The following is a 26,001-nucleotide window of genomic DNA, read 5'->3' as shown; positions in this document are numbered from 1 at the left end:
GTCCGAGGACTCAGCCACCTTCTTCCAACTGGCCGCCTAGGTGACCGCCTCATCTCTCTCCTTGGTGAGAGCTTCAGTTGCCAATCGTTCCTGCTTAAGAGCATCATCGATTTTGATGATGTCTTCAGCTTGTTTGGCCACCTTCTCGTTCAGGGCTTTCATGGAGGTTTGGTGGCGGACTTGTTCGACAACTAGATGATTATTGTTTTCGTATTGGAGGCGCCAGATGTTTTCCCATTCCGACTGGATCTCGTGTCTCTGCTGCTGACGCCAGTCCTGAAAGAAGCTGCGGACGAATAAAAAAAGATTACTTATAATTCCCTCCCTCAATATGTGACTCAACATCTAGGTCAAAACGTCTTTCCCAATGGTTTTAACGTACGGGCAAAAAGGGTGAGGGTAGGCTTAAAATTTAGAATTTAGCGGTATTCTCAATTAGTAAAGCAAAAGGGTGATCAAACCTTCTCCTCATAACCAAGAAATCGCCAAACAAAAACAAACTAACTCCCCCAGGCTTATTCAAAGCTATAACCACAATCATATATACAAAAAGCGTAAACGCTTATCCCCCAAGCTTAAAGGAAGCATTGTCTTCAACGCTTGAAAAGGAGAAAAGGATCACATCAAAATATTTTTTTAAATTTTCTCAAAAAATAAAAAAAATAAAAAAAATGACATTTTATGACATTTTTGTCATTTTTGCCAAAGCGTTTGGATTGCTTTGCTTTTATCATTATTACAATTTTTCATTTTTATACTTTATTCGTTGTCCTTGCCTCTTTTAACTATGGACGGCTTTTACAACTTTGCAATTAAATGTCCTTGCCTTTTTTAACTTTGGACGGCTTTTCCATTTATTCACTTGCCATTATTCACAAAATATACACAAGACAAGCTTGCTTACAAATAAAACTAACTTCCAAACTCAAATACCACAAACTCAAAGAACGTGATCGTTTGCTTCATAAAAACTAAAAATAGAACAAAAAGAAACAAAAGGCTCAAAGTTCTAAAGCTGCGGCTTGAAAAGAAGGGAAAAGGCTAAAACGGTTAGCAAGTAGGAAAATGTAAACCCAATAACTAGAAAAGAAGATTTATCCTAGAAAAATAAAAAATACCACCCCGAAAAGATGTCTTTGTCCTCCCTAGATGGTTCGGTCTCGTGTTTGAGAATTATGAGCCATGACTCAAGATTAGGTTTGCAATAGTTAAGGATACATGCTGCTCATGCAAGTAATTGTAGAAGGCTAGAAAAATAAGTAAACCTCACATGGATGTAGCGAAAACTCACTAAAGTTGTCAAATCGACTATAGGAAGCAACTACCAACATGCCACAAACAAGTAGAATCCAGTTTCATGATCCCTTAGTTCTTAAACATGCTACCTTAGCATACGCTATCCTAGAATAACCCAAGCATATTCTCAAACCATGCATACCACTATCAATTAGGAAGATGTTAATTCAAAAGCAAAAGTCCGTTGGTATATAGTCCAATTCACAAGAAAGTCAATAAATAAAAAAAGGAAAGCCTCAAAAACTTTATTCAAACAAAAATAAAAAAGAAAGAAAAATAAGGGAAAAGTAAAGAAAATAAAAGAAAAATAGGAAATCAAAGGTAGAGGAAAAGTAGGAAAGTAAAGAAAGGAACAAAGATGCAAGTAGAACATGTAATTCCCAATTGTCAAACAAGTGGTCATTCGACAACAGAGTCAATGACCCCAAACACTCTAAGGTGTTACAAGCATTACATCCTCGAACCATTCAAATTCTCCTTAACTAATCCTAATCTATGCATCTATGAAAAGAAAAGAAAATAAAATAAAAGAAAACAAATAAGAATGATCTCACTTGGCTTCCAAGCAATGCTAATAGAAATAAGGAGAAAAGTATACCACCCTCATTAAGCTCCAAGAATCATTAGCATCATCCACAAAGCCAAGGGAGAATAAGAATAGAAAAAGGAACTATAAACAAAGAAACAGTTAGTATCTTCAAAACAAAATAAAAGAAAGCAAAATCAAGCCAAATTAAACTAACAAGAAATAAGAAAGATTAAACTATCAAGAAGTAAACCACAAAGTAATTAAACTAAAGGAACTACACACTAATCTAACAACTAACACTAAACTAAAAATTTGGATTTAATGGGATTTTGAAATTAGGGTTTTGGATTTGTGGGAGCAACACATGCATCATCATCAAAGAAGAATCATCACTACAACAACAAGAATAAGATAGAAATAATAGGCATGGAAAGCTCATAAAAGCAACAAACAAACACCATCAAAAAGAGATGAAGATATGAGACTATCAAACAAAGAGGCCAAGAAAAACAAGTCAAGGTCAACAACAATATTGGCCACCGAGACAAACCCCTAAGAAAAATGAAGCTCCCCAAGCTAAACATGAATACCAACATCCCATCAATACAAAGCAAGCACACATAAAATAAGGGATGGAGGCAAACGGCACAAAAATGAGGGAACTAGCTACCACTACCACTCGGTCTGGCGCCATCTTGGTCATCCCTATCATAGGAAAACCCAGATAGGGGACCATGAGGATCCCATCCCCCGGTGTAACCGGGTGACCAACCATAGTACCCCTTGAAGTTATCTTGCTGCCATGGGGCAAGGGGAGTAAATTGCTCGGGCAAAGCGAGCGGTAGTGGGTGCTCGGGGTGCACATAGGGGTAGTTAGGATCACCCCTATAGTCGCTCCTACCAGGAACACGGTAATCATAGTTACCGTGCTCATCGGGGAATGAGCGAGTCTCGATGTTGGACCCCGGGGTCCTTTCCAATATGGGTATGTAGGTACCCCATCACCCCCATAAGATGGTATAGGACCATGTTGGGATGGAAAGTATGGGTAGTTAACCGGGGGAGTGATATCTCCCCGGTGAACACCCGCATCATATAATGCCCCCCATTTTATTCTACATTGCTACAAAATCTTGATCATACATGCCTTCCAAATGAATTTGCATCCCCTTCATTTTCCTATTAAGAGCATCCAAGTCGGGATTAGCAAACTCGGTGTTGTTGTTCTTTATGTTGCTGTTGTTGATGATGTTGGTGATGATGTTGTTGATGATGTTGTTGATGTTATTGGGCTTGCCTTACCTCATTGAGAAAATCTTCCATATATTCATCCTCCCCGGGGATGCGGTTACTAGAGGGCACAAACCATACATTCGGGGCATGCCATTGAATAGAGGTAAGAGAGGGGATCGGAAGATAGCACCAATGGGTACCCCTATGAAGCCAATCAAAGACCTCATCATCTTCATTCTTGTCTAGGAATTGCACTTGCTTCAATTGCTTGATATCAAGGTAAAGGGAGTCAAGATCCCCTACCGACGTGCAAGAAAGAAGATACCTCTCATACTTGAGCTTCGTAGCCAACCTTGTGATCATGCTACCACAAGGAATTTTAGCCAACGGGCTACCCCTCATGTCCAAACAATTCTTCAAGAAAAATCCGCCCAAGGTTTAACCGACCCCTATACTCTTCCCTAGTTGCTATCCACAAAGCTCGCAACTCGGGGAGCGACAAATTACACAAATCTTGTTTAGGGAACACCGAGTACCCAAATAGCCTATGGAGCACTCTCATAGATGGTTGATAAATGTCGCTTGTAAGAGAATAACGAGCACCAAACTTGTTAAAAATCGAGATGGTATGTCAAAAGGCATCAGGAGAGACACCATCAAAATACTCGTGCTCGCGATCGAAGAAGAGGAGATCCGCATTCGGATTGAAATCCAAGGCCACATTCAACTCGGCCAAGGACATGACATGAGCATCATTGAAAAGCTGGAAGGAGATCTCATATTCTTTATCACAATTAGGAGTCACACTCAAAGAAGCCAAGAACTCCCAAGTAGGCTCAAAGTAAGCTCGGTAGCTTTTAATAGCATGCGTTCTAAAGCCAAGATTATTATATAGAACCCATAAATCATCATTGATCCCCAACTTTATCATGCTAAATGGATGGTAATATCGTGAGGGCTTATAGGTTTTCTTTTGGAAGCTTTGCCAAGTACGCTTGTTGGCTTTGTCAACGAAAAGAGTTTTAGGAATGGGAAGGGGTCCAAGGTTTTGTGATTGAGGGGAAGATGTGTTATAAAGTAATGGTTCTTCTATGGAAATGTTTTTTTTTCTCTTCTTGGTTTTGGAAGTGATGGCTTTCAAATATTTAGACATGATGATTCACCAAACAATCACAACCAAATCACAAATTCAACTTCTTAAACACTCCAAAACACCAATCACACCTTAATCACATCTTCGTTCAACCGACCAACTTCAATCACAACCAAACTACCAAAACCCAACTTCACCAATCCACAAAAAATATGCTCAAATATGCTATAAAAACATCAAACAACACGATGTAAACTATTATCAATCAACAAACAACACAAATAAACATCCAAAATTCAATATCAATCATCAAAATCACCAAAATTCATACGATTACTATTTACAACCATGAACAATCTAATACTTGCAACTATATGATATAATAATGCAATTAAGAGTAAAAGAAGATGATTATATAATACAAGGAGCAAGATTGAACAATTTTTTGCCAACAATTCCCTAATGAATGACAAACCCCAAATTGCTTCAACAATGGAGGAGAGAAATTGGAGATTGATATGGATGAAAGGAGTGTAATTTCTGTTGAAAATGATTAATTTGTAGAAAGATTTTTATGATTTTTGACGGAATTTGGAAGATTTGATGATGAAATTTGATGAGAGTATGGTTAGGGTTTGTGCGGTTTTGAGTTAGGTAGGTGTGTTTGAATTGATAGAGAAGAAGAAGAAATGAGGAAAAGAAAGGAATAAGAAGAAGAAAAATGGTCACAGCACAGGGGTGCACGCCCGCGCGGCCTGGAAGTGCGCCCGCGCCATTGTCGCACGCGCCCGCGCCGCTTGGCATTCCACTTTTCTTGCTTCTTTGGTGCGTTCACCTGTGGGCTCTTCGTTCAATATCATCCCGGGGCTATTGAACCCATTAAATATGGTAGTTTCAAAAGATATTGACGGTGGGTTCAACATCCCAAAATAATGATAGCACCACAATTAACCCACCAAGTTCAAACTTTCTTCAAAGTTTTAGCATAATCTTCCCTATCTTACCTTACTAAAATTTCTTACCCCTTTACCTCAATATTCGATAAAATCGAATATAATAACATCTAAAACCGCGAAACACCTATCCATTGCTCATGCTCACTTGAAGTAATCCGATTCTCACGAAATTAACCTATCAATCCAAATAGAAAACCGGAGAAAGAAAAGAAAGAAACAAAAGAAAGAAAATCAAGAAAAATATAAATCAAAAGAAAAAGGGTTGCCTCCTGGGAAGCGCTTGCTTATGGTCCTTAGGTCGACCCTTCCTCCAAATAATGGTGGGTCAAAGAACACCACCTTATTCAAAGTGGCGGAAGGTACATATTCTTCTTCAATTTTTAGCAACTTCTCATTGTTGCTTGATGAGACTTCATTTGCTCGAACTTAAAAAACAACCTTCTCGTGATTCAACTTCAATCTCATTCTCTTCCTCCTAGAAGCTCTTGCCATCTTCTTGGCCTTGTTCTTTCTTGTAGACGGTTTCACACCATCCACATCCTTGGAATCAACCTCCTCCTCTTGAGGGCGAAGCTTAAACCAATGCGGAATCCCAATTACCTCTTCGTCCATAGGCTTTGAAAGCTCCTTTATCTCTTCACTAACTTTCATGCAATCAAAAATTACAAGCACATCACCACAATTCTCAAGAACATCGTTAGTTGAAGAATCAATCATACACACATTATCAAATGACTAAAGGGAATTAGCACTCATGATTCCTTTTATAAGGGACAAGGACTCATGCATTGGTTTAGCTTAAAAATTTCCTCATTGTTACCAACTCTTAAAGTAATACGACCTCCCTTAATATCTATCAAAGCTCCTAAGGTAGCTAAGAAAGGTCTCCCTAAAATGATAGGAATATGGTCATCTTCCACAATCTCTAGCACAATGAAATCAACGGGTATAGTGAATTCTCCTATCTTGAGGGGGACATCCTCAACTTTACCTTTAGGAAACTTAATAAAACGGTCAGCCAATTGAAGGGTCATGTTGGTTGGAAGGAGCTCACCTATCTTAAATTTCTTGAAGACGGAATAAGGCATGATGCTAACACTAGCACCAAGATCACAAGGGCATTTTGGAACAATTTTCCTTTAATATTGCAAGGGGTGGAGAAATTCCCCGGGTCTTTAAACTTTTGGGGTAAGTCATTATGGATAAGGGCACTACAACATTACCTCAAATTCACCGGTTCCACCATATTGCAATCTCTCTTGTCGCTAAAAATTTCCTTAAGAAACTTAGGATAGTTTGGCATTTGTTCCAAGACTTCGGTGAAAGGAATAGAAAGATGAATTTTCCTTAGCATCTCGAAGAATTTTCCAAATTGTTCATCCTATTTGTGCCTATTGAACTTTTGGGGGTAAGGAAGTTCAGGTTTGTAAACCTCATCTTGCTTCCTCTTTTTCTCCTTAGTCTCCTCATTAGAGCTCTCATTCATTTTGCTAGACTCTTTATGCTTATTCCCCTCACTCTAGTAACTCTCCTTTTCACCCTCCTTACTCTTCCTAGAAACACTTTCTTCAAGGACCTTACCACTCCTAGTGGTGATAGAACAAACCGGTTCCTTAGGATTAATTCCTTGTGAGGGTAAAGAAGAAGGGGTAACATACTCCATCAAAACATTGGTAAATCGAAAAATTTGGGTCTCCAACATCTTACCATTAGTCAACATGTCATTGACAAATTTGTCATTAGATGATATGTGATCGTTCAACTTTTTTGCTTGATCTTTCATGAAATTCTCAAGCCTACTCATAGATTGAAATTGTTGATCATAGGAATTATCATCTTGCCATTGGATCTTTGGAGTAATTCGGGTGGGGAGCCTCTTTGAACATCATTTTGAAAATTTCCCCTTCTTTGATTACTCCAAATACCCCTACCATGATTTTGGCCAAAATTTCGATTATGGTTACCATAACCTAGGTTATGATCCCCATATCCTTGGCTGTGACTTTGATCATTATAACAATAGTTGTTATGATTATCACGAAACCTTGGGTTAATTGGTTCCTATAACCACTATTTTGGTTATAACTATCATAGCTCCCATGGTTATGATAATTCCTATTCCTAACATTCTTTTCAACATTAAATCTCGGTCAAAAATCATTATTATCAACATAATTCACATTCTCTTTCTCATTTCCATCATATTCATAACATCAATGACAAGGAACATTGGGGCAATTAGAAGCATCATGATCATTCTTTCCACATAAATCGCAAACAAAACATTCTCTAATCATGTAACCAGAAGCGAAAAGAGGGTTAGAGTAAGAAGATGTACCTCTCCCCTTAAATTGGGAGGGAAGAGTTTGTGCTTGTGAAGAAGTGATGAGTGACTTTTATGTCACTCTTAGTGATAGTGTTTAGGTTCTTTTTCGTGTTCTTTTTATCTTATTTTCCCTTTTATGCTCTTGTTTTCTATTTAATAAAGTTTCTAATTTACTTCTTAGTTTTAGTATGTGTCAGTGTAATTTCTTTATTTAATTAGTTTCTAGTTTATTTTCGTATTTTATTTGCTTTGGATTTTTTTTTTTTCGTTCTTTTCCTTGTCACTTTCATAGTTTTATTTAGTTTATGGTTTATTTCTTATTTTATTTGATTTTATTTACTTGTATAGTGTTATTTAATTTTTATTAGTTTAGTATTATTTCTTTTTTTTTTCTATTTTATTTTATTTATTTCCATTTTATTTTATGTGTCTCAATTCCTCTCCTCGGTTTTGTGTGTAGGTGTTCGGGTTTCAAGTTAAGTGAGTTCGGTTTTCGGGTTCGTGTCAGTTGTCAATGACCAAACACCTTAACCAACTTCCCTGCTGCCCTACTCACACCAAACACCCTTACTCCCTGCCACCACAACCAAATCAGTCCACCAATTCACACCTGACTTGCAATTCCAACCACCAATCACCACCGCAACAATCAGCCTCCAACCGCATCTCCACCTCCCATCAATCACCACTAAACTATAGCCACTCAATCCCTTACTCCCCTACTCCAATTCGAACAGCACCAACCAAGCTTCGCCCTACAGCCCTACACCATCGCAGCTACATACCTCCAATCACCACCTGACCACCGAGCTACAGAACCACCAGCATCCCTGCTCACACAAACAACCAATCCAAACCGCACCAACTCTTTTCATTGCAGAAAACCACAATTCGTCACCACACAATGCTGATGCTTCCTTCAGCCGCTGCCTTACTCGCAACACAACCAAAAACCAAAGAAGCCCACATCTCTACTTCAGCTAGCCAAACACACCACCTTCACAATATCTCACCCTCAATCTCCAGCCACCATTTTCCGCCCACGCAAAGCAGCGAATTTCGGACACCACTTTTCAACAATTCCCTCTTCAAGCAACCACAATTGAACCTTAATTCAGCCCCAATTTGATTAGGGATGTTCGCGGGCGCGCAGCCCTGTCGGAAGGCGCACAAATGGAGTCCAAATTCAGATTGTAGGCAGTAAGCTATGCACGACCAATGCACGACGTCTACGCGGGCGCGCAAATGTGGGTTCAATCACGAGATTAACACGTGATTTTAATAAAAATCGAACGGCGTTGATTGATACTTGATTGCGAACGATGTGGATTAACGGTGGTGGTTCTTCGGTGACGATTGATGATGGAATTTGGTGAAATGGGAAGTAGGGGATTATTCCCCCATTTTTAGAGCAGCCAATTCGAAAAGAAGAGAATAGCAGGTCTGAATTTTTTAGGTGGGACTTTTGGGTTTTATTATTTTTATTTATTTTTATTTAGTTTTCTTTTATTTATTTTATTCTCCTTTTTTTTTTTTTTTTTTAGTTTACTTATTTTATTTTCCTTTTTTTTACTAGTCTATTTTCCTAGATTTGTATAAATACCCATTTTTAGGGTAAGAGGAAAAATTGATTTATTTTATTTTCTTAATTAGTTTTAGGAGAGATTCTCTCTCTAGGTTTAGCTTAGAATTAGAGTAGTTTAGAGAAAGAAAGTGTAGGTTTCACCATTATTGAGCTTGGATTTTCAAGATGAAGATTGATCATCTTGTTTGTATACTTTCATCTTCAATCAATGAGAATCTCTAACTCTCTCTCCTTTATTTTATTTGCTTTCTTTTGATTATTTTTGTTTTAGTTGTTAATATTTCTTGTTAATCATGTTGATTCTTGGTTATTTGTTAATTAATCTTGTTATTATCATGATTAGTGAGTAATTTCCCTATTAAGGGGATGGTTGTGGTGTAGTTTGATCTTGAGCATGTTCTAGGGTTTTGGAATTTTCCCACCAGGCTGAACGAAAGACAAGCAGGAGGTTAAAAATCTGCCTAAGGTATTTTTACCTATTTAAGATGAAGGCTTCCCTAGGCGAACGAGCCATGTAAACGAAAAATTACAAGTTGAGATAATAATTGAAATTTCTTGAGTCCGTCCAAACGATAGCTTCAACAGATGACTCAAACAAAGCTAATAAAAAGGCCGTATACTTAATGATTGATTCGACATTCATCAAGTCTTAGCGAAATTATTACATATGATTTAAATAACTTATTAGTAGTTATACCCTTCAAGGTATAAAATCTACTAAGTTAATCAAACCACTCGGAATATGGATTAGGCAAACGCCGAATAAAGGGGCATACCCCCAGTGCTTGTACGAAAAGCAATAAAAAGCATAAATAAATTGGGCAAAATTTCTAAAATGTATAAAACCGCTCAAAAGGCGGCAAAACTAGCATAAATTAAAAACCGCTCAGATGGCGGCAAAATATCTTTACATAGCCACTTAAAACAGGCATCAATAAAATTAAAATTGTTTAACAGAAACAGAAAAGGGAAAGACAAGCTAAAAGTTGCAGAAGAGGAAGGCTCCTCACTGGGTTGCTTCCTCGGTACCATTATTAGCATCAGACACATCATCAGCATTGGCCCCATTTTCAGCCTAACGAGGTTCCTATTTTGGGTGTTTTTGTCCCTCAGGAGAGTTATGTCACAAAGTCTTGTCCGGCGTGAGCTGCACCTGCAAAACAACGGAGACTACGGGTAGGTTGAGCTCCACCTCCGACGATCAAGTTAGTAACTTGAATAGGAGTAAAAAGGTGCAGAAATTTAGGTGGGTATCTGCTCGGATTCCATGCTCGAGATGTCTCTTTCAAAGAATAAATGTGTAATAAATGGTAAAACGTGCCTCCAATTCTTGGGAATTGTGCCCCTGATTAGATCATCAAGCCCTAATCATTGGTGGGCTGCGCCGCATTGCGGCTTTCTCGGGATTTGGGCCATGAAGGCCGCCTTTTTCCCATTTCTTTAGAATGACACGTGTCAAATAGGGGTCGGTCCATTTTGGACTAACCCTAAGGTGACACGTGACGCGTGTCACTTTTTGATTGAACCACGTGGTAGGGTAAAATTACCCCAAACATTTGCCCCTCACAGATGTGACGTGGCATTCCACGTGGCATCTGTGACATGTGTCACTCTTCCATTAGGGGGTGATTTTACTGCCAGTTTTTGACTGTTCACCTTCTGCGGAAATTATAGAGATGCCCCCGAATTTACCCCCTATATATAGCCGTTTACCCTCATTATTTTGTACGTTTACAAAAACAATAGGAGAGATAAACTTAGAGAGAGAGAGAGTCTTCTTTTACGTCTGTGTCAAGCGCAAGCAATCAAGCTCGTTCCCATCTACCACAGCCGGTTCTGTCTTACCTTTAGATATCAAATGTAAAGGTACCGTCTCAGTCTCTCTCAGCTCTTTTCATTATTTTTGCTTGTATATATTTCTTGAAATAATTGGATGCATCACAAACACACACGGCACAGCCTAGGTTAGAGTCCAGCCGGTCTCCTAGTACGGCTGAGTCTAGGACAGGGAGTGCCGCCTCGGGGTGTTGGGACCACCCTTATGCTTGGAATCCGACCGTCTTTGTGTCTGTGCAGGACACAATGGCTCGGACAATGCAGACGGCCATAGATCCTGATTATATAAGCGAGGGCTCAGGCGAGAAACCGCCTGAGGGGGAGACGTCAGGTAGGGAAAACCCGACGGCTGCTGAGAGGTCTCCTTCGCGTGCCACTTCAACCCCTGCAGATTCCTTCGTCGATGAATGCGATAAGAGAGACGGTGAGGAAGCCGTCTCTATGCTCTGCTCGCAGGATGAGGAGTCATCTAGAGAAAGCTCTGCCTCCAGTTCTGAGAGCAGTGACGAACCTATCTCACCGCTTGAGGATAGTGAGGTGAAGGAGAGGAAAAAATGGAGTGAGAAAGACGACCCCTTCAAGATCCACGTCTCTGCCAAAGATAGAGAAAACATGGAAAAGGACTTGGAGAATTTCAAACTTATGCGCCCCCTATCCGGTAATTTCAGCATATGGGTGCCCCCTGAAGAGGGCACCGTCTCCTGGAAGAATGACAAGAGGAACGACAATGCCTACTTTTGCAAAACATGGCATGGACATCTTGGGACGTACACGCCAGCATCAGGGCAAAGGCGGTATGTGTTGGTAGCAGTCGACTACTTCACAAAGTGAGTCGAGGCCAAGGTCGTCCGACGGATTAAGTAGACGGACATGTCAGCTTTTATTTTGAAAAACATAATTACTCGCTATGGGGTGCCACAATCAATGGTGTTCGATAATGGACCCCAATTCGAAACGCGCCAGCTCAAAGAATAGTTGGGAGACCATGGCATAGCTCATTGCTGCGCCTCAGTCGGCTGACCACAAGCCAACGGCCAAGTAGAGGCCTATAACAAGTTGATCTCCAATGGTATCAAGCGTAAGCTTGAAAAAGCAGGCGGCCTATGGGCCAATGAGTTGGTTAATGTGTTATGGTCCATACGAACAACAGCAAAAAGCTCCACAGGGGAGACCCCATTCTTTTCTTTCTATGGTGCTGAGGCAGTTCTCGCAATTGAGATGTACGAGTCTACCCTCAGGGTGATGTTGTATGATGAATCGGTCAATTGGGAGGCCATGAAGACTGCTCTAGACTTCCTTCCGGAAGCTAGGGGCAATGCGCCATTCAGACACGAAATCTATCATCTGAGGATGACAAAGGCATACAATCGCCGAGTGTCTAAGCGTCCGCTGAAGATGGGGATCTGGTTTTAAGGAAGATAGAAGTTGTGGGCCGAGCCAATGAAGATGGGAAGTTCACCCCAAATTGGGAGTGGCCCTACCGGATTACAGAAGAAGTGAGAGATGGTACTTATCGTCTTGAAGCCTTAGACATCCGTCCTATTCCTCGAAAGTGGAATACAGACAATTTGAAAAAAATATTAAATTTAAAGCTTATCAGCCAAATTTTGCATTAGTCTTTATGACCAATTAGTCTAACTAAGCCTTCATGGGCGAACGATGTAATTAAGAAGAACGACCACCAACAATGTAAAATTTTGACAAATATTAATGAAAAGTCAAGCATTGTTGTTAATTTTATTTTCTATAGTTATGTTCATAATATAGCAAGCTAAAAATGCCGAATAAAATTGAAAACTTAGATGTTCACAACTATGCTTGTCGGGCACCACAAATAAGCCTGATGGGCACCTGAAATGAGAAACCAATGTTGCTTCAACATAGCAACTCGGACCTTCCCAACGTAGGGAATGAAGTGTAGGCCGAGTAGGACCTCAATGAGAATCCAACATAATGAATTGACTCGGCCACACTAAGTCGAGCGATAAACTGAATTGGCTGAGTGAAAATCCTAACAGTAGGCATTCGTGCACTAGTCATGTGGCGGCTACTTAAAAAGTTAATAGAGGGCATCATTAGCCAAGTCACTCGGCCACATTTAAATAAAATGTTGACTGTTGAAAATAGCAAGGGCATACCTTGATTAGCCACTCGGTCAACAAGCTTAAAGGCTAGTCAAACTGTTCGACCCTATCAAGACGACTTGTAGACCAAGAGGGAAATAAAAATTGTCTAAGGCATAAATAGCCTAGTTTAGGGCAAGGATTCACTAGGCAACCGAGCCTAGTAAATAGGAATTCATAAGTTGAGTTCATACTTGGAATTTCTTGAGCCTGTTCGTGGGATAGTTTCAACGGACGACTCAACCAAAAGCCAACAAAGGCCGTATACTTTAAAATTGATTCGGCGTTCACCTAGTCCAAGGGGAATAATTATATATGATTTAATTAACTAAATATAGTCATACCCTTCAAGGTATAAATCTACTAAGTTAATCAAAGCACCTGGAATTTGGACTAGGCACATGCCGAATAAAGGGGCATACCCTCAGTACTTGTACGAATGAGCAATAAGCATATATAAAAAAATAATGTAAATGCATAAAAATTGCCTAGTACGAAAATCCAAAAAATCGCTCAGAAGGCAGCAAGTTGAATTAAAAATTAAAACCACTAAGAAGGCGGTGAAATCCTTACAAAGACCGCTCAAAACAGGCGGCCAATAAAAATTGTTCACAATGAAGGCAGATAGAAAACAAAAATTGAAGACCAAAAGCTTAAAATAAGCTGTAGATGAGGCTCCTCACTAGGCCGCATCATACCCCCCATTATCAGCATTGTCGTCATTGGTCGCATTATCGGCATTGGCCGCGTTATCATTAGGGGGGACCTCATCCTCGACCACCTCTTCATCGTCGCCCTCGGCTTCATTTTCGTTGTAGCCGGGAGTCTCGACAAAGGGAAAGTAAGGTTGACCAACAACCTCACACACTTCATTCATAATGAGCAAGTCCAGCCTTTTGGTGAACCGCTCATAATAATAAGAAAGCTTGTCTGGTTCCACCGTCATGGCAACGACGTCCTCAAAACGGTTTTTGAGGCGAGTGAGTGTTGTCTGTTCGATGCGGACAACGTCAGCTGGAGGAATAGGCCTTGGAGCACTTAGTTGATTTTTTATCTCTTCTACCTCCATCCTCAAACGCTCGGCCTCCTGGTTGCTCTCATCCGCAGCTTGAAGAGCTGCGTTCAAGGCTTCCTGGCTGGTCTCTAGCTTAATCCTTAGCTGGTCCGAGGTGTCGGCTGCCTCCTGCATACTGGCCGCAAGCGAGACGACCTTGTCCCTCTCTTTGGTAAGGGCCTTGTTTGCCAGCTTCTCCAGCTTAAGAGCATCGTCCATCTTGACGATGTCCTCATTCAACCAAGTAACTTTCTCGGATAGAGCATTCGTTAGCGTTTGATGGTGAGCCGTCTCTACGGCCGGCAGGCAGGTGTTTACGTCCTACAGCTTGTGGAGATCTATCTAGGCTGCCTCGAGCTTGCGCCTCTTCTCAGACGCCAGTCTTAGAAGGCAAAGAGCCTAAGGAGAAGCTGCGTACGAACAGAAAATAATTAGTAAAAGAAAGCAAAATAGCAAAAATTTGGCTAAGTAGATTGGTTGAAGAACCAGAAGTCTACCTCAACGCAGCTGTTGGTCATTGGACCGAGGTGCCTATCATGGATATCCCGGTATTTGTCCTGAGTTTAGGACGGGACGAACTTTTGAATAGAGTCCCGGACAGTCTTGCGTTCGGCCCCATTTAAGGAAGAATCAGGGGCACGAACGTCCAAATCCTCAGAAGTTTCTGCAAAATAAAAACAAGTTAAAGTTCTGAAGAAAAGAAAACAAAAATATCAAAAGGGAAAAGGACGAAGAGGTACAAGTACCTTTTGAGATATTTGCAAAGCGTGGACGCCCTCAGGAGGGGGCGCCAGCTGGGGCTACTCGGCCGCCCTGGGCGGGGAGGGCAGCTCTCCACCAGTTTGAGAACCAGGAATCTTAGTTCCCAAAAACTCAACATACGGAGCTATGTCGTGACTGGTCGTGTTCTCCAGAGTCGGCTCATCCCCTCCGTCCTTGTGGACGGGTTCATTTCGGGCCACCTCGGACGAAGGTGGCTGACGAGGGGTGGAACTAGGTCGCTGAAACTAATCCTTCCTCGGTCAAACTAAATTTATAACCACTTAACCAACCTAAATACTAGTATAGAGTCAAGTCAAGGGTCGAACCCAAAGGAATGGTAATGTTCAAACACTCTCAATTATGTGCCTAAGCTAGGTCGAAGTCCAAGATAAAAAGAGAACACTAACCAACTACCAAACAAAGAAACAAAACAAATAAAGCACTAGGAACGGGGATCAACAAGTAATCATGACAATTGTAGAAACTTGGAAATACATGTAAGTCAATGGTTATGAAAACTAATAGCAAGCTAAATCAAAAGAGTCAATAAGATATCCCCTAGAGGTCAAACTAGCGCTAACTACGAGAGAATCTAACTAGGAGCATCACTAATCAAGCTCAATCAACAATTGCAATTCCTAAATCAATGGTCTGTATCATGAGAAACTACAATGCAATCTATAGTAATTCTAAAGGCCTAATTGAATTACACACATGCAAACTTCCATTAATCGATTTAATCTCAACAATTAATCAACACAATCCCCAAATTATGCACAATCAATCAATCATACAAGTTTCACCCAATCCCTAGAAAACAACTACTCTAACATCATCATCTAATCAACTAACAACTAAAGAAATCAAGAATCAACAATATAAGGAGAACGACTACACTAATCAAGCATAAAACATCAAAATCAACCCAAACATACAAGAATATTAAACAAATCAATAAAATGAGATAGAGTTAGAAATGCTCATTGATAATAGAGAAGATCTTCAACACAATTGTCACCATTGAATCTTCAATATCTCAATCACCATTGAAATTCCTCACTTTCTCTCTCTAAAATCTACTCCTAAACTAACCCTAAAACTAGAGAGAGAAGCTCTCAACTAAGCTAAAATTATGAATTCATATTCTCCCCAAAACCTATTCTAAAACTTGCCCCAAAAGTTGGGTTACAAAGATGTATATAGAAGGCGCTAAAAAAAAACCGAGCAAGGAAGTACCCAGAGAGGCAAGGCTGCGCGAGCAAGGGTGGGGCGCCCGCGCATAGGGGCTGCGCACCCGCTCCCGTGCTTTGCGCGCCTGCGCGTTTCTGGGTTTTTTCGATCTTCTCGCGGCTTCCTGCGTTTGCTAAGGTCTTTGAATGAACGCGCAACATGATGATGATAAACACTAAGAGAGACATTCCCAAAAGCACTTGATTGTGGGTTCAACACCCCATCTTCATGAGAGCACGACTTGAAAGTTTAAGAGCTAGATCTTGGAGAATCCACTTCCTTGCATCTTGAGCTTTCCAATTGCCGTGAGCTTTCTCCAAAAGCATCTTCCACCTTAGTAAATCACCAATATCAAGACCCGGACCTCGTACAATCCCTACAACCACAAAAAATAGCTAATAAAGGAGAAAAGAGTAGAAAAACCAATAAAATGCACAAAAGCTACAAAATAAGAAAGGAAAGGTAAAACCAAGAGCAAAAGCATAAAACTAGGCACTTATTGAGCATGAAAGCTATGAAAAGAGGAAGAAATCAACCTAAATTCTCATCAAATGGGTGTCATTTATGTCACCCATCAAATACCCCCAAGCTTACCTTTTGCTCGTCCTCGAGAAAAACAAAACCAAGGAAGAAATGGCGATCTTATTCAAACAAACAAAAACAAGAGAAGAGACAAGAATATGCACTAACTCACTTTCTTAAGAATCATAGTCAGTTTTAGCAACTAAAGACAAGCCATTTAGACCCCTAGATCGCCATAGAGGACTAGTGATGCTCTCGTAAAGGTTTCCTAAGAGATTAACCTATAACTCTCGTAATAATACAAACAAGGCAAAGCATGAAAAAGAAACTAAAAAACAAGAAAAGCAAACAAATGTTCATGAAAAGACTTTTTTCAAATGTACAAGCATAAATGAATGCAAATCTTTATAAACAAGTAAGGGAGTGCACGTTCTAAGATTTCTAAGGTTGATTGAAACATAGTATATGCTAAGCATAGAGAACTAAAGAAACCCAATTCACTTTTATCTCAAAATATTTAAGCACATTCTCCCAATTAGCTTCAAATCTACTTTTTAGTGAGCGTCATTATAGTTCCTCGAAGGAACCAGAAAAACAAATAGACATGAGGTTTCTCGACATCTTGACTTTGCATCCCTTTTCCTTAGGCTTTAACTCATAATGCCCTCCCTCGATATGTGACTCAACCTCTAGGTCGAAAGGTCTTTCCCAATGGTTGTAACGTAAAGGAAAACGTTTGAGGGTACGCTAAAATTTAAAAATTTGGCGGTATCCTTAATAGTGAAGCAAAGAACGAGCCCTTTCTTAGAATCACAATCAAGTAGTCACCAAACAAAAACAAACTAACACCCCCAAGCTTATTCAAAGCTATACTCACAAACATATATACAAAAAGCATTAACGCTTCTTCCCCAAGCTTAAATGAAGCATTGTCCTCAATGCTTAGAAAGGGAGAAAAGATTCACATCAAAATATTTTTGAATTTTCTCATTTTTCACATTTTTTTTCTTTTTATGCATATATTCAAAGGAATTTCCCTTGCCTCTTTTAACTATGGACAACTCTTACAACTTTGCATTATTATGTCCTTTCCTTTTTTAACTTTGGACGGCTTTTTCCATTATTCATTTGCCATTATTTACAAAATATACAAAACACAAGCTTGCTTACAAATAGAACCAAAATTCCAAACTCATATACCACAAACTCCAAGAACATGATCATTTGCTTCACAAAAACCAAAAATGGAACACAAAGAAAAAAAAGGCTCAAAGTTCTAAAGATGTGGCTTGAAAAGAAGGGAAAAGTCTCAAATGGTTAGCAAAAAGGCAAATGTAAACCCAATAACTAGAAATAAAGAAGATTAACCTAGAAAAAGAAAAATTACCACCCCGAAAAGATGCCTTTGTCCTCCCTAGATGGTTCGGTCTCGTGTTTGAGAATTATGAGTCAAGATTCAAGATTAGGTCCGCAATAGTCAGGGATCCATGCCGCTCATGCAATTAATTGAAGTGGGCTTGAAAATCATGAAACCTCACAAGTTTGTAGCAAAAACTCACTATAAGCTTCAAATTCACCAAAACGGAGCAATTGCAAATTTTCAAAAAAATAGAACTCGGCTTCAAGGTTCCAAAAGTTCTATGAGACTACCTTAGTATACTCTATCCTAGAATCAACCAAACATACTCTCAAACTGGGCACACCATCACCATTTAAGAAGAAAATCATTCAACTATACGAGTCCAAAAGTATTATGACCAAAGCAAGAATTAAACAAAACACATTGTAATTTTGCCTTGATAAAAATAAAAATCTTTTTGGAGTTTTTCAAACTATAAGAATATGGAAAAGTATATACAAAGGTGCATAGCATACATGAATCAAAATCCCATCAAATATGATAGAATACCCTTCTCCAGGCTTGAATGAGACAATACACTCAAACATAAATCATAGAAACCATGGTAGGGGAAAACAAAAAGATCAATCCAATAAACCAACATATATCCAACAAGTCATCATCCACTTGAGAAAGAGCAACGAAAGATATTACCGGATATTAAGTGGGTGTAAATACCCGCAAATGTCCCAATTAAACCTTTCAAAGCTAATTTCCTCAAGAAGTGAACCTTGCCTTCCATATTCTAGCAAAAATAGGAGTCAAACTTCCTTGATTCTTGATCCAAATCGAAGCACCAAAGTACATCAAGTCATGAACCTGATAAATCACATTCATATAGGATTTATAAGCACGTTTATGCTAAGTTTGTAGTAGCTTTTAAGGTCTTTTTGTTGCTTTTTAGGACGCAAATGCATAAGTTGTTTGTTTTGTTCTCTATTACACTATGTTGTATTTTTCTTAATGTTTCAGGTGATTTTATAGTCATTTGGACGCTTTTAGAGTGTTTATAGTAGATTCCTATGATATTTAGATGGAAGCCGATGAATTGAGTTTATTAATCGAAGATTTTGAGATTAATATGCACGAGGAATGAATATAGCATTCATAAGGGTCGCTATGCACCTTTCGGAATCAAATTTGAGTTAGAAACAAAGTTAAACGATTGTTTACAAAGTGTCAAAACTGACCTTTGTCCACTCTTTTGATCATAACTTGAGTTCTACAATTCGTATTGAAGCGATTAAAGTTGCGTTAGAAACTGAACTTGAAAATCTTTCCAATGATAGGTCACACGTTCCAAGAAGATTCCTAGAACAGAAGTTATAGGGGTTTGAATCCGAGTGATGCAGTCAGCCACCTGAGGGATTATTGATGCGCCCCTATCCCGCAACCACTCGACACCAGCAGGTGCTACTGCCAGCCCGCAGGCTGTGCCTGCACCCGCAGGTTTTGCCGAGCAGCTAAAGAAGCCCACGAAGCATTATCGGTGCACATATAACTTGTATCGATCCCTCGACCCCACTTACGGTTTTTTGCCACATCATCATCTATCGCCCAATAGCATTGGAACTTATGTAATTTATATTTTCTTCTTTCTTTTCTTTAATTAGTTTTAAATAAGATTTAAGAAGTTTATAAATACTTCAAAGGACTAGGGCGGTGCTACACGCGCGTTGCGTGCGAAGCAATGTGGTGTTGTTAGTGTGTGAGACTGGAAAAGTGATATCTTTTGGATAATGTGTAGGTTTTGTTTAGATAATTATGAATTAATGAATATTAATTAGTGAATTTACATATTGATAAATTGAATTGCATTAATAGTTAGTGATTGTACATGGTTTTTGAAATACTTAAATGTATAATTTATTTATTAGATTATTAACTAAATTTTTTTGAATGGTTGAGGGTTTAAAAAGTAATTTGTAAAAAAATTCTTATTTTATATTAGTAAGTTATTTAGAATGCTTGAATTTGTCTTATTCTTGCATGAAAAATTTGTGGCCAAATACATACGATGCAACATTAAGGTGTATCTACCTTATACTATTGGTATAAGTTATGATGGGTTACAAGTGCACCGTGTAATGAATGTATAGTACGTGTAGCTTAGTAAGCAAATATATCAAACAAAATTATTTGCACATGTCATGTTGTTAGTGTAGAATAATAAGCATTGTCAATAACAAATAATCGAATTGAGTGACATTTTGTACACCATATATGCTAACTTGCTAAGTCATATGTCAAGTAGGAATAATGACTTTCTTTAGCTTAATGGTCAGAATGTTACTTTTTTTCTAAAATGATTAATACTACGTATTTAATTTTATGTCATACTATTACAGTGATTATATAAACCGTTTACCTTCTTTAGTAACCTTTTTAAGTGTTTTATTTTCACCGAAATTTTACTCAACACATGACCTCTTAAAAGTGATAACTCTCTCTCTCATATAAATATTTATATAAATTTGTGATGTTCATAGTTAATTCATGCTTGCATATAAACCTCTTTCTTATGGTTTCACAAGTATGAAAAACCTATCTATCTTTTCATTGATATAATCTATTATGGCTAATTGGTTATAGAAACAAAAAAGAAGCAATTAGTTAACAATTTAAAACTATTATACCACAAGGTTAAAATATTTTATTCTAAAGAGATTAATAATAAGTTTGATTTTTTCATGTTCACTAATTTCTCTCCATTCCCTCTTTCATGGACAATATGTCTCTTCCACAATTTGCAATGTTTATTGTAATTTCTACACTAAATAGTTAATATTATCAAACTATCAATGTCACTTTATTGCATATATAACCACTATTTAGAGCTTGCTATGATATGCAACTAATACGTGTAATGTTAAGTGTATTAATGTATTATTGTGTAAATTAGTAGCAAAAGGGCTTGTAAAACTGGTTAAAATCAAGCTCAGATATTTTGAATATAATTGTAAAACAAAATTATAATATAAGTATACATCCAAAAAAAAAATTGTAGCTACAACATTTGTGGCTATAAATCTTGATGTAATGTACATCAATTTAATGTTTACACTAAAAACAACATGATGAGCTATATATATCTTGATGTCGTACAAGCAACTGAGCATCTGCTAGTGCTCTAGTGTAAGTCATTTCATGTCTGATAGACATTAAATTGTTCTTTGATGTAAATTTTAATTCATAAGCAGCATCTAAGTTGTAGCTATTGATCATATTACCTCATATCATTTTCACGATAGCCAACATCGATCTAATCTCCTAAATTCTTTATGATCTCTCATCCGTCCTGAGTTGTGATCTCATATCTATAGAGTAAAAGTGCACAAGGGTTACAACATAGATGTGGATTGCGGTTATTGATGTAGAGTTTTACCAGTAGAAGGTAACAAGTAAGATTATTGTCAGCTACCAAAATATGAAAACTAATAAACACAAAGCATATGTAAGAGGAAAACTCAATCACCTCTTTGACCTCTCCACAAGCCCCAAATATTAGATGCAGTTCCTCATTTGAAAGTTGAAATCGATAGATCCAAATTAAAGATTACTAATGTTCCCTGATTGATACCCTTCTCAGATGGAGGTCCTAAAAACTTCAATGAAGAGAAAGTAACTTAAGATCTTGAAAGCCTAACGAAAATAAAAACGGAAAAGTATTTACAAGGAAAAAAAACTGACATAATATGATATCATAACAAAACCTCTATGCTTGCATGTTGTATTCATAAATAGAATGAACTGACAACAATCAATATATTCAGGATCGAGATAGAAATCCCAACGACAGTACCTCAGACAGGAAGGCATAGTTAGTAGCTGAAATAGCTATTCTAGGATTCCACCACAAATGCTAAAGCATGAAACGAGTGTTAAACAGAACTAACATCCATAGATTAAACTATATGGTACAATCACATTATTCCACTTGGATCAAAGTATGCAAAAAAAAAAGTAGCTAAACATTTTAATAGGTTTATAAAAATGAAACTAATAGTCCAATCAAAGCACTAAGGCATTATCCTTACATACAAAAACCAAACCAAAATTAATTCTATAAACTAACTTGGACACAAAAAGGTCATAATTATAAATCAAATTTACTATATAGAGGCTAGTATTGAACATCAATATAAATTTACAAAGGACACTATAAATAAATTGCTATTACCCGATTTTGATGTTGCAAGTAGTATTAAACTTCCTATGTCAATACATGCAAAAATGACTATAAAGACATTAATAGTATAAACATCTCATATAGCAATTTATTTCCCAACCATTTTAGGTAAATCTCACCAAATTATTTATTAGATAGGGATAAAAAATAATACATATATAAAATTTTTGAACTTCAAAAATAGAAAAAAAAAATACCTAAACAAGTTAAAATAGGAGTCTTAATGATATTTTTCAGCAAAAGGAACATCATAAAAAAGGTTCTTTAGCAACATGGGATCAACACCAACTATTCCCACCAGCTCTAACATAAAAATTCGCCTCTTCCTTGACAAACAACGGTCCTTCCCTAGTACAATCAACGATCAATTTACCATCAGGGCTAATAGTTAACTGCCCTGCAAGAGGGTAGAAATTAACAAGAACCTATTACAATGATTCGCTAGCAATTTTCGCATCATTCGCATCTCCTTTCTCTAGTGACATTCAAAATTTCGTCACATTCAATTCATATTACTGGTTTTCATTAGGCACAGGTTGGGCAACAAATGTATATATTTGTGAGTATGACATCTGTCAAACCAAATATATTGATTTAAGAGTTTATGCAATAAGTCTATAACATCTCATATGTTGCTAAAAGAGAAGAACAAACCTATAAGCACAAGATTCACATATGCATACTATATCGTTTTATGATAATAGCGGGGAGGGTGATGTTATTGGCAAATTATATAGATTTTCCTTTAGAAGTTGACTTATCATCCTTATGTCAAATTGCTACCTCAAGCCAAAGGCCTGACCAGGATTTTGAAATTCGACAATGAATAGAACACAACTGAGTTCCACCTGCCGGACTTCCCAAACATTTCATTTTCCAAAATGAAAGATCGCAACTTCGCAAGTATTGAATCCAAGCCAGCAAGGCAACATTTCTATCAACTTTTATGATCCTAGTAATGATCTTAGCACATATAAGCTATATATCCTATTGCAACTAATTTAAGAAGAACAAAAATCTAGACAATCTACTCTCTTGAACAGCTAATAACAAACCATTGAAAAGAATTTTTTTCTTCTTTCAGAACCATCTTGCAAGAAGCATTCTAAGCAACTGCATAATTAAGCTAAAGTTTAGGCATTTTAGCATATCATTAAACGGAAGCCAAGCAATAAACACACAATGTCACACTAATTAAACAATCAAAACCATTTGTTTCATCTCCAAACCAAGCCAGAACCTAATTCCTTCACCAACGGAATAAATTAACCACAACATTCATTTTTAAAAACCAAACTCCAGAAAATAAATAAATCAACCCAATGTCACACTACAACAAAGATCAAATCTTTCGCTCTCCAAAAAACAATCTTTATGCAAGAAAGCTACATATTTACCAGAAATTGAAAGAATTAAATGAATTTCTAAAGCAAATAAAAACCTTAAAATTACCTGGGAAACATCAAAATAAAGCACATTCATCATAAACGACAAACTTCTTTTTAGCCAAAGCAAATTCATCTTAAACAACAAATTCCTAGTAGCTAAAGCATATTCATCTTAAACGACAAACTCTTAGTAGCCAAAGACGTAGAAAACACAAATCTCCCAACAATCTTAAGCACTAACCCCCAACACCATTGCATTCCCCAACAAAGCGGTTGAACAGAACCCAACCATTCCAGATGAAGACAGAGAATGTCATGACAACATAGACGTTCGTCGCAAAAGCCCAAAAACAAGAGCCCTTACTCAATGATTATAAAAATTCACATTAAACCAACCTTTATAAAGCCATCCATGGAATTAAATTAAGATAAACTGGCATAAATTATCATTATCATCTTCTTCATAAAAGATTTTCACAACAATCTGGTGATAATAACTTGGGGATAATTTCAATTCCAAAATAATAACAAGAAAACCCAATTCAAACACAAAAGTACAAAACCCATTCAAAATAAGTAGATTAAAATAAAAGTATAATCAACAATCATTACCCCTTAAAATCAACAATCAAAAGGCTTGAAAATCGGAGAAAAAAAAAACAACAACAAAAGAAATGTACCTATTGCGTTCATAAAGAGGGAAATCCCTGATCTTAGCGAATTTCTTATCAACTTTATTAACCAAAGACGGGTAGATTTCAATCATGGGTATCCCACTATTGTGTTACGCCATTTTATAGTATCATTCTCTTCTTTCTCTCTCCTCATCAGACTCAATTGTCCACCTAGAAAAGGGACTAACAGATAGAGAAAGAAGAAGCCTCTTACAAATAATTCAACAAACCCAAAATTAAAATTTAAAAAAAACAATTAAAATGAATACAAACTAGTAGAAGAGTGAAGAACATGAACAACAACAACAACAACAATATCTCGAGGTTAAGCAAGGTCATCAATGCCAGAGTCGTCATTCCAGTGACCAATAAAAAACTAATATATTCACTTCATTTTAACATACTTAAACTCAACCTAAAAAAAGAAAAAGAATTAACCTTCAATAGCTTATCTAGGAGTCTTGAATTACAAACTAATGCTCTTCCATAACCTGTTTCCTCCTTTCCCGGGACGCTTTCCCTTTCCTGTTTTCTTTAAGCTGCAGTTTCCTTAATATTATTAATTAGAATAATTTAACTTAATTATTTAGCAAATTTAGTATTTTACAGAATTGGATGATTACCTCATAAACACTTTGCTGCTTCAAGGCCTTTCTCGGTCTGTTTTAAAAATAGTGAAATGTAAATTAATTATATGATAACATAAATTCTATAGGATTATATAATAAGATCAAAATTCAGTAAATCGAAGTAAATGATATGCCTTCTTAACCACGCCATATTGTATCTGAAGTCTCCTCTTCTCTCCATTTTTTCTTTATGAATATTTTTCCCTGAAATTAGGGTTTTCACATTAGATAAATAAATTAAAAAGCCACAAAATTAGTTCCCTAAAAAAAATCAAAATTTACCTAATAAAAAAAAAAAAACTTTTAAAGCTCTGGTTGTCAAAACTTTTGAAGCTCTTGTTGGCAAAGCATGCTTTATCTCCATAACCTTCTAGGTAAGAGAAATATAAGAGAGAGAAAGCAAGAAAACTGAGAGAGGATTAGAGGAGTGAGAAAGTTGATGCATTCAAGCTAAGTTGAATTTCTAGAGCTCTGAAGTATAATAACTCAAAATCAAGAAAGGAGAAAGAAGAAAATTCCAAGGTAAAAAGTAAGTCAGAATGATTCATAAAACAAAGGAAAGGAGGAAAAAATGACACATCAGCTATTTCACACATGCTATTCACACATGAGTTACTGTTCATAAGGGAGTAAAGTGAAACCTTTTAAGGGGTGAGGATTATTATTTTTCCCTTAGGCCGTTTTTACGTTCGTTTTCTTAGCCCTAGTTTTTCTCATGAGCAATTCCATGGATTCTCCATGGATTGTTCTTGAGTTTATTAATTTTATTCATTAAGGTATTTTATTTCTATTTTCTTGCTTTTATTTATGTTTTCTTCCTTTGATCTAGTTTTTATTATTTATTTCATGCCAGAATAGTTTATTTCTAGGGTTTTGGAATCCATGTTTATATTATGAATCTTGATTGATAATTTTAATATTTTGATTATTGATTTCTCTAATTGATAGTGTTTTATTGTTAATCTTGCAACCTGATCAATTGTTTGATTAATTATTGTTAATAAGAGTTTGAATCGAAAGATATTACTTTTAGAGGCTTACCTACAATTAGCAATTCTGATTATGTTAGCGACCGAACTACATATGTTGAATTGAGAGCGTTAAGACCTGACTGTAGGCTTACCAATTGCTCTAGATAATTGATTGATTGAATTGTTATTGATATTCGATAGATTTA

General features: G+C 37.3%; 1 long non-coding RNA gene across 1 annotated transcript in view; it reads right to left on the bottom strand.

Moving 5' to 3' along the window:
* LOC145559677 (uncharacterized) overlaps positions 1-25,059 on the bottom strand; it is a 98,634-nt gene extending 73,575 nt beyond the window's left edge. Inside the window, exon 1 of the long non-coding RNA XR_014092862.1 lies at positions 24,959-25,059. This is a non-coding gene — a long non-coding RNA (uncharacterized LOC145559677). The remainder of the gene's footprint in view (positions 1-24,958) is intronic.
* Between the last annotated feature and the right edge of the window lie 942 nt (positions 25,060-26,001).

Source organism: Chenopodium album, chromosome 9 (assembly GCF_948465745.1).
Source record: "Chenopodium album chromosome 9, dcCheAlbu1.1, whole genome shotgun sequence".
In the NCBI taxonomy this organism is placed as follows: Eukaryota; Viridiplantae; Streptophyta; class Magnoliopsida; order Caryophyllales; family Amaranthaceae; genus Chenopodium; species Chenopodium album.
Note: the sequence above shows the minus strand (reverse complement) of the source record. Positions and strands in the feature narration are given on the sequence as shown.